This window comes from Loxodonta africana, chromosome 4 (assembly GCF_030014295.1).
Source record: "Loxodonta africana isolate mLoxAfr1 chromosome 4, mLoxAfr1.hap2, whole genome shotgun sequence".
Taxonomy (NCBI): Eukaryota; Metazoa; Chordata; class Mammalia; order Proboscidea; family Elephantidae; genus Loxodonta; species Loxodonta africana.
Genome location: NC_087345.1, coordinates 68322294 through 68332718, shown reverse-complemented (window position 1 = coordinate 68332718; position 10425 = coordinate 68322294).

Genomic DNA, 10425 nt, shown 5'->3' with positions numbered 1-10425 from the left:
TAGCCCTCAAAGCCACCTCTCCGGTGATGTTATGACAGATAACTTACAGTTAATATACAAGAAGATCGCTTTGGTGGCTCTATTTTTTGGAACTTGCCTTGTAATCACAAAAAGTTGACCGCACCATCTGTGACATTAAGTAAGAGCTCAAGTTTACTGGTAAGTTTGGGCTACATTTTCAAAACAACAACAACAAAAAAAATTCAGAACTTCAGTTCCGTATCACAACAGATTTCATTATTTTAACAGTCGTGACATACCATGCCAATGAGTGAGCCTGATCTCCAGGAGACCATGGGATATATACATATATATTATCCTCATATAAAAAATCTTCTTCTCTGAATCTCAGAAAACTTAAACAAAGGAGCAGAAATGAAAAGTCCTCTGTGACTTCTCATAACTCCAAATGGTTTTATATTTATCCCTTGCCAAATCTGTCTTCTGGTTCCACCTCTTCCCCTATTAACAAATGTTTATTAAGGATCTATCTATGCAAAAAACTGTGCTAGGTACTAGGGAGCCACCAAAGAGGATGCCCCGTGGACTCCCATCCTCAATTCTGTCCCAATTCTCCCTATGCCAATGAGTGTGGTGTAGGGCAGGTGTGAGCCCTCATCTGAGGCAGACACAGCATAGAAGCGCAGATTGCTCACCACAGCATAGCATGAATAGAGTTACATAGTAACAGGCGCAAATCAGCCTTAGGAATCTGGTTGTGAGTTCCAACAGATTCATCAGGACTAGGTAAGAGATCAAAAATCAGAACCCAAGACTAAGCTCTAGATCAAAGCAAGCAGGACTGCCAAAGCAGCAAGGAAAAGAAGTATAATATGAGAGATGCAACAACTTAGGGGTGTTTTCTCCTATTTCATAAAGGGAGTGGGTGTCTTTGAAGGCCCCAAGCTTTTTTTCCACAGGAGCACCTCTTCTGGGCTTAAAGAGGGGTTTGGTGAAGGACACACCCCATCAAATGAAATAAGAACTGCTCACAAAGAGCTAAAATGGAACACAGCTGCTGGGGAGTACAAAATGAGGTTCATTGAAATTTTTTGTTAAAAAAAAAAAAGGAATTAGTTTTAGAATAGCTTAAGGAATGTTTGGACTGGGACATGAAAAACCTAAACATTTTTGATCAGAGGAATGCCTAATATTCAAAATCCCTTAGGAAGAAAAGAATGTGAACACCAGAAATCAAATTTCAAATGCTGTCAAAGGGTGTGGGATTAACACCCCGAGTGAGTGTACATAGACAATTAGAGCTAAATTACTTACATTGCCACCAAGCCCAAAGTCTGGCTAATTACACAGCCTATTAATACACTGTGTGGGTGCGATAAAAGGACCACACAAAATACCTCCAGGAATCACATACAGTTTTGAACAGGCAACCTGGGGTCCCTGATGTGTACAAATAAAACTTAGGTACAACTCAAATTGCAAATATTGATAAATGAAATTGATAGGGGTCCTGGCTGTTTTTTAAACTCCAGTAGTTGCATTTCCATAAATATCTTACATCCCTCAAAATCATCATCACCCAAGGAAGACCATACATAGTCCAAAGATGCCTCTGTTTTGGTTTACAGCTAACTCAGGAAAGCTGTGGTCGTTTCTTTTTGGTCTGGAAACTGTATGTCTCCTTTGATCATAGTCATCCTACACCTTAGTCAGCAGATTTGCCTCCTTAAGGTCTTTTAAACAGTCATATCTGACCTCAAAGGAAAATAGTGACCAATATAAAAGATATCCAAAACGCAGATCCTAAAGCTAATTCTAAAGGAAATTTCCAAAAGGGTCCTAAGTAACAGGAGAACCATTAGAATAAGTGCTTAATATCCTTGGGGGCACTAATTTGAAAGAAAATTCTCTGCCATTTGGATGTATGTTTATCATATCACATTCACATATCCCTTACAGAGAAATGAATAAAAATCAGTATTAATTGCAGAGACATTTGGTTTTGAAACTCAGATTTACCACTTATTAGTTGTATGTCCTCGGGAGAGTTATTCCTCATCTCTAACCTTCAGATTTTTTCATCATTAAAAAAAGACAGTAATTATACCTATTTCAGATGAATATCATGAGCAAAAAGAATATGGCCATATAAATACAGTGTTTAGCACAGTGACAGCTGTAGAGGCACTCTGGAAGTGGTAGTTGCTGCAGTATTATTTATCAAGTAATAAATGCATGTGTAATACTCTGAATAATGTTAAAGTTCGTTATCTTGAGCTTTCAGAACCTTTGAAAAATGATTAAGGTGAGGAAAGTCAAGGATGATCAATGACCTGACAATATTTTAAAGAGTATGTGGGCATGAAGAATTCAATTTATCCCACACAAGTCCAGAGGGCAGACTAAGACTATTAAGTGGATAGTTTAGGGAGGCTGCTTCTGTGTAAAGTATGGGAGAACATTGTAACAATCAATCTACTCAAAAACATAATTGAGTGCCCCAATTCCCAAGTACTACCAGGGCAGTTAGTTCTCTTGAAATTCAAGTCCCCTCCCACTCAAAAGAATCCTAGCTGCCATCTCTGATGCCCAAGCATATTCGATGAGCAAAATAAGCTCACCAACTCATCCAGAAACCACAGCTCTCTTTGATCTCTCGGTGGCTTACTTTTGTATCTGCTCTTCTATGGGAGAAAAAAAAAAATTGGGATTCCTAACCTTAGTTGCTCTAAGACACACACTTTTTCAATTTAATGTCTCTGAATACAGAATGTGTGTTACATGTAGTCTTATAGTTGTAGTTACCCAGTCAGTCGTCCAGATGCAGTTGTCCCTTCCTGTGTAGTTGCCAACTTGTTCATAACTGTTAATGATGTCATCACTTCAACTGAACTGTGTACACATCATTTTACTAAAGGAGTTGCGTTGAATTGCTGTTTTAATGTGTCTTCAGAAAGATTACACTATGATTCAACACTGAAAGAAACATTGCTGTGTTCACAGAAAGGCACAGAATAGCACTGGGGTATAAATTTGATACTCTTGCTGTTGTCAGTTGCTGTCAAATTGGCATTGAGGCCCGGTGACCCCATGTACAACAGAATAAAATGTTGCCCAGTCCTGTGTCATCTTCATGATCGTTGTTATGCTCAAGTCCATTGTTGTGGCTACTATGTATTTTGAGTGTCTTCCAACCTAGGGCGATTATCTTCCAGCACTATATCAGACAATGTTTTGTTGTGATCCACAAGGTTTTCATTGATTAATTTTCAGGAGTAGATTTTCTGGCCATTTTTCCTAGTCTGTCTTAGTCTGGAAGCTCTGTTGAAACCTGTCCAGCATGGATGACTCTGCTAGTATGTGAAATACTGATGGCATAGCATCCAGCATCACAGCAACATGCAAGCCACCGCAGTTCAACAAACTGACAGACAGGTGGTGGAAAATTTGATACTAGAAAAGTAAATATTTGTCTTTGATGGAAGGACAAAAATTACGTATTTTCTTGCAAAGCAACAACCAGGTGTTAAATGTTAAGTAAGTATTACATCATAGTTTAATCAGTAGTGCTTCTTCTCCTTTCTTAGTGGTAAATGAATAATGGTGCAACTTCCAACAAGTGACATCTTAAATTCATTGAAATACAACTTAGTATTTCATAGGCTGCTTGGGGGAAGGCAATTTTCATATCCTAAAATTCAGGAGTAGGGGGCATAACTAAATGCTTCATATTATATTTGAAGAACCTGAAAGGATTAGAGGGAATAGTAACTGGTGTTCACACAGGGCCAAGAATGGTGCCTACTCTGACCAGCCAGACTGTCTTCAGAAAAGGTGGTATCTCTCCGTGTTACAGAGGAAGAATCTAAGTAAGGTTCAGTGAAGTTCAATCACATGCCCAATGGCACACAGCTTGTAAAAGGCAGAAGATTCCAATCTATGTGGGATGCCAAAGCCCATGTGTCTCCCACTATCTGTGTGGCCTCTCACCACACTGCAGAGCAGGGCTCAGGGAAGGTCTAAGAAAATAAGAGACAAGGGAGTTACCTAAGAAAAAAGGAAGGGATAGAACAAAAGGGAAGAACCTAAGGAATACTAAAGCTTACATTTTTGTGCATGTTATAGCCCTTGTATATAAATTATAACAATATCTAATTTCACATGGTACTTCACAAAGCATGTTGGTGGTTTGAGTCCACCCAGACGCATCTCAAAAGAATGGTCTGGCAATCTACTTCCAGAAAAATGAGCCATTAAAAACCCTATGGAGCATAGGTCTACTCTGACACACATGGTGTCACCATGAGCTGGAGTCAACTTGATGGCAACTGGTTTTGTTTTGGTTTTCTTAAAGACATTCCCTTACTTAGCACTTCTATAAAGGGTAGAGGAAGTCTTGTTTTCTCCAGTTTACTTTGAGAAAGCTATCACTGAGAGTGGTTAAGTGATGTGCCCAAGGTCACCATTATGGATTGAAATGTGGCTCCCAAAAATATGTGTTGTAAATCCTAATCCCTATACCTGTGTTTCCCCGACATGTCTGTTCAGTTTGTCGTACTGTAGAAGCTTGCATGTTGCTGTGGTGCTGGAAGCTATTCAAATACCAGTATTCAAATACCCATGGTGGACAGGTTTCAGCTGAGCTTCCACACTAAGACTGACCAGGAGGAAGGACTCAGGAGTTTACTTCTGGAAAGAATTAGCCAGTGAAAACCTTATGAATAGCAGCGGAACATTGTCTGATATATGCTGGAAGATGAGCCCCTCAGTTTGGAAGGCACTCAAAATATGACTGGGGAAGAGCTGCCTCCTCAGAGTACAGTCGACCTTAATGACATGGATGGAATAAAGTTTTTGGGACCTTCATTTGCTGACGTGGAGTCATGGATTAAATTATGTCCCCCCAAAAATGTATCAACTTGGTTAGGCCATGATTCCCAGTATTCTGTGGTTGTCCTCCATTTTGTGATTGTAATTTTATGTTAAGAGGATTAGGGCGGGATTGTAACACCACCTTTACTCAGGTCACCTCCCTGATCCAATGTAAAGGGAGTTTCCCTGGGGTGAGGCCCGCACCACCTTTTATCTCTCAAGAGATAAAAGGAAAGGGAAGCAAGCAGAGAGTGGGGGACCCCATACCACCAAGAAAGCAGCACTAGGAGCAGAGACGTCCTTTGAACATGAGGCTCCTGCACCTGAGAAGCTCCTCGACCATGGGAAGATTGAGAACAAGCACCTTCCTCCAGAGCTGACAGAGAAAGAAAGCCTTCCCCTGCAGGCGAAGCACTGAATTTGGACTTGTAACCTACTAGACTGTGAGAAACCAAATTTTTCTTTGTTAAAGCCATCCACTTGTGGTATTTCTGTTATAGCAGCACTAGATGACTAAGACATGCAGTATGACTGAAAATGAGAAGAAACAGCTGCAAGCACCCATTAATAATTGGAACATGGAATGTACAAAGTATGAATCTAGGAAAATTGGTATTCATTAAAAGTGAAATGGAGGGGCGGGGCCAAGATGGCAGACTAGGTAGACGCTACCTCGGATCCCTTTTGCAACAAAGACTCGGAAAAACAAGTGAATCGATCACATACATAACAATCTACGAACCCTGAACAACAAACACAGATTTAGAGATGGAGAAAGAACAAATATGGGGAAGCAGCGACTGTTTTCGGAGCCTGGAGCCAGCATCCCAGTCAGGTAACCTTGGCGCCGGGCTTAGGTCTGGACCCAGGGGAGTTGAACACAAAATCTTGTGATGGCGCAAACAAGGGGCAGAGCCCTACCCCCCTGAACTGACCCCGGGAGGGGGCCCAGCTGGTCCGCGTAGGTGGCGTGGCAACGCGGCAGGTGGGAGAAGTCCCTGGGAGGCAGTGACTGGTTTTGGAGCTGGGAGTGCAGCATCCCAGCAGGGGAACATTGACACTGGGCTTTGGACTGGCAGCGGAGGATCTGACCGCTACTTCAGGGGGCCAGACCCTCAGGGGCAATCTCCACACAGCCAGCACACATAGGCAACACGCCCCTTGGGAATCTCAGGTAAAATAGTCATTCCAAGCAAGATAAGCAACTTTGGCTATATTCCGGGGTGCTACTCTCCTGTTTCTCTGAACCTTACCCCACCCTTCCCAGGCGGCTTCATTAACATTGGAATTTCCTGAGCCAGAGGGAGAACGGCTCTGGCTCCGCGGCGGCTTTGCTTTCCCCCTTTTTTTTTATTGGTCTTTTCCTAACCCATTCTTTCGGCCTGAGAGAAGGAACCACAAAAAACCCAGGGACCAAAAATCCATCCCTGATTGGACTAAAAACACAGAAACAGCTACAGCCAAGCATATATGATCCAAATCTCGGACTTTCATCCTCACAGGGAACAAGGTGGCGCTTATAATCAAAAGGGAGTTCTGATAGGGATCTGACTGCATTTTTTTTTTAGCGGATTTTCTGGAAAAACACGTTTCCCAGGTCTGATATCTCTGCTTATTCAACAGAGCTCTAACTGACCCACAACAGGGAACTGAGGGCTGAAGCTCCCCCTAGACCACCTAGCCTCTTGCCTTAGGGGTCTAAGGAGGGTGACACCTACCAATCAGTAGAGGTACTTGCATTGGGGGCCTAAGGTACAGCTGCAGTGCCCTCCCACCAAGGTGCTATAGAAATAGAGACACACCTACCTCACTGACACTTGGGGGAAGCCTGTGAGCATCCTGCCCCACCTGGAGGGTGAACCCCAACTGCTAATAGAATCTGGTGCACACACCTATCACCACTACTTCTCGAGGTGGATAGGTGTTAGGGTGAAGCACACACTTGATGACCCAAAATCAGAATCTACTCAAGAATAGTGAATAGACTCAGGCATATATATCGGGCAACAGCCCAAACCAGCTGGTAATAGGTCATAAGTAAGTCAAGGGCTACAACAAACAAGACAGCACAATCTAGTAGCCCATCCACGTATATTGAAAGAAAACAAAACAAGATAAGACTCAGTGAGCAATTATAGAATAAACCACTACTATATTTTTTTTTTATATCTTAGTGATGGCTCAGAGTCAGCAGTCGATATCAAACCACATAAAGAAGCAGACCATGACAGCTTCTACAACCCCCCAAACAAAAGAATCAAAATCTTTTCCAAATGAAGATACAATCCTGGAATTATCAGATACAGAAGATAAAAAACTAATTTACAGAATGCTTCAAGACATCAGGGATGACCTCAGAAATGAAATAAGGCAAACTGCAGAAAAAGCCAAGGAACACACTGATAAAACAGTTAAAGAACTCAAAAAGATTATTCAAGAACATAGTGGAAAAATTAATAAGTTGCAAGAATCCATAGAGAGACAGCATGTAGAAATCCAAAAGATTAACAATAAAATTACAGAATTAGACAACGCAATAGGAAGTCAGAGGAGCAGACTCAAGCAATTAGAATGCAGACTGGGAAATCTGGAGGACCAGGGAATTAACACCAACATAGCTGAAAAAAAATCAGATAAAAGAATTTAAAAAAAATGAAGAAACCCTAAGAATCATGTGGGACTCTATCAAGAAGAATAACTTGCGTGTGATTGGAGTCCCAGAACAGGGAGGGAGGACAGAAAACACAGAGAAAATAGTTGAAGATCTGCTGACAGAAAACTTCCCTGACATCATGAAAGATGAAAGGATATCTATACAAGATGCTCATCGAACCCCATTTAAGATTGATCCAAAAAGAAAAACACCAAGACATATTATCATCAAACTTGCCAAAACCAAAGATAAAGAGAAAATTTTAAAAGTAGCCAGGGAGAAAAGAAAGGTCTCCTTCAAGGAAGAATCAATAAGTTCAGACTACTCAGCAGAAACCATGCAGGCAAGAAGGGAATGGGATGACATACACAGAGCACTGAAGGAGAAAAACTGCCAGCCAAGGATCATATATCCAGCAAAACTCTCTCGGAAATATGAAGGCAAAATTAAGATATTTACAGATAAACACAAGTTTAGAGAATTTACAAAAACCAAACCAAAGCTACAAGAAATACTAAAGGAAATTGTTTGGTCAGAAAACCAATAATATCAGATACCAGCACAACACAAGGTCACAAAACAGAACATCCTGATATCAACTCAAATAGGGAAATCACAAAAACAAATTAAGATTAATTTAAAAAAAAATGCTCATAACAGGGAATCATTGAAGTCAATACGTAAAAGATCACAATAAGCAAAAAGAGGGACTAAATACAGGTGGCATAGAACTGCCATATGGAGAGTGATACAAGGCGATATAGGACAATACAAGTTAGGTTTTTACTCAGAAAAATAGGGGTAAATATTAAGGCAACCACAAAGAGGTATAACAACTCCATAACTCAAGACAAAAGCCAAGAAAAACGTAACAACTCAACAAACATAAAGTCAAATACTATGAAAATGAGGATCTCACAATTTACTAAGAAAAACGTCTCAGCACAAAAAAGTAAGTGGAAAAATGAAATTGTCAACAACACACAGAAAAAGGCATCAAAATGACAACACTAAATACTTATTTATCTATAATTACGCTGAATGTAAATGGACTAAATGCACCAATAAAGAGACAGAGAGTCTCAGACTGGATAAAGAAACACAATCCGTCTATATGCTGCCTACAAGAGACACACCTTAGACTTAGAGACACAAACAAACTAAAACTCAAAGGATGGAAAAAAAAATCAAGCAAACAATATGCAAAAAAGAAGAGGAGTAGCAATATTAATTTCTGACAAAATAGACTTTAGACTTAAATCCACCACAAAGGATAAAGAAGGACACTACATAATGATAAAAGGGACAATTGATCAGGAAGATATAACCATATTAAATATTTATTCACCCAATGACAGGGCTGCAAGATATATAAATCAAATTTTAACAGAACTTAAAAGTGAGATAGACACCTCCACAATTATAGTAGGAGACTTCAACACACCACTTTCAGAGAAGGACAGGACATCCAGTAAGAAGCTCACTAGAGACACGGAAGACCTAATTGCTACAATCAACCAACTTGACCTCATTGACTTATACAGAACTCTACACCCAACTGCTGCAAAGTATACTTTTTTTTCTAGCGCACATGGAACATTCTCTAGAACAGACCACATACTAGGTCATAAAACAAACCTTTGCAGAATCCAAAACATCAAAATATTACAAAGCATCTTCTCAGACCACAAGGCAATAAAACTAGAAATCAATAACAGAAAAACTAGGGAAAAGAAATCAAATACTTGGAAAATGAACAATACCCTCCTGAAAAAAGACTGGGTTATAGAAGACATTAAGGAGGGAATAAGGAAATTCATAGAATGCAACGAGAATGAAAATACTTCCTATCAAAACCTAGCAAAAGCAGTGCTCAGAGGCCAATTTATATTGATAAATGCACACATACAAAAAGAAGAAAGAGCCAAAATCAGAGAACTGTCCCGACAACTTGAACAAATAGAAAGTGAGCAACAAAAGAATCCATCAGGCACCAGAAGAAAACAAATAATAAAAATTAGAGCTGAACTAAATGAATTAGAGAACAGAAAAACAATTGAAAGAATTAACAAAGCCAAAAGCTGGTTCTTTGAAAAAATTAACAAAATTGATAAACCATTGGCTAGACTGACTAAAGAAATACAGGAAAGGAAACAAATAACCCGAATAAGAAACGAGAAGGGCCACATCACAACAGACCCAACTGAAATTAAAAGAATCATATCAGATTATTACGAAAAATTGTACTCTAACAAATTTGCAAACCTAGAAGAAGTGGATGAATTCCTGGAAAAACACTACCTATCTAAACTAACACATTCAGAAGTAGAACAACTAAATAGACCCATAACAAAAAAAGAGATTGAAATGGTAATCAAAAAAGTCCCCCCCCCCCAAAAAAAGCCCTGGCCCGGACGGCTTCACTGCAGAGTTCTACCAAAGTTTCAGAGAAGAGTTAACACCACTACTACTAAAGGTACTTCAAAGCATAGAAGATGACGGAATACTACCCAACTCATTCTATGAAGCCACCATCTCCCTGATACCAAATCCAGGTAAAGACATTACAAAAAAAGAAAATTACAGACCTGTATCCCTCATGAACATAGATGCAAAAATCCTCAACAAAATTCTAGCCAATAGAATTCAACAACATATCAAAAAAATAATTCACCACGACCAAGTGGGATTTATACCAGCTATGCAAGGCTGGTTTAATATTAGAAAAACCATTAATGTAATCCACCACATAAATAAAACAAAAGACAAAAACCACATGATCTTATCAATTGATGCAGAAAAGGCATTTGACAAAGTCCAACACCCATTTATGATAAAAACTCTCACCAAAATAGGAATTGAAGGAAAATTCCTCAGCATAATAAAGGGCATCTATGCAAAGCCAACAGCCAACATCACTCTAAATGCAGAGAACCTGA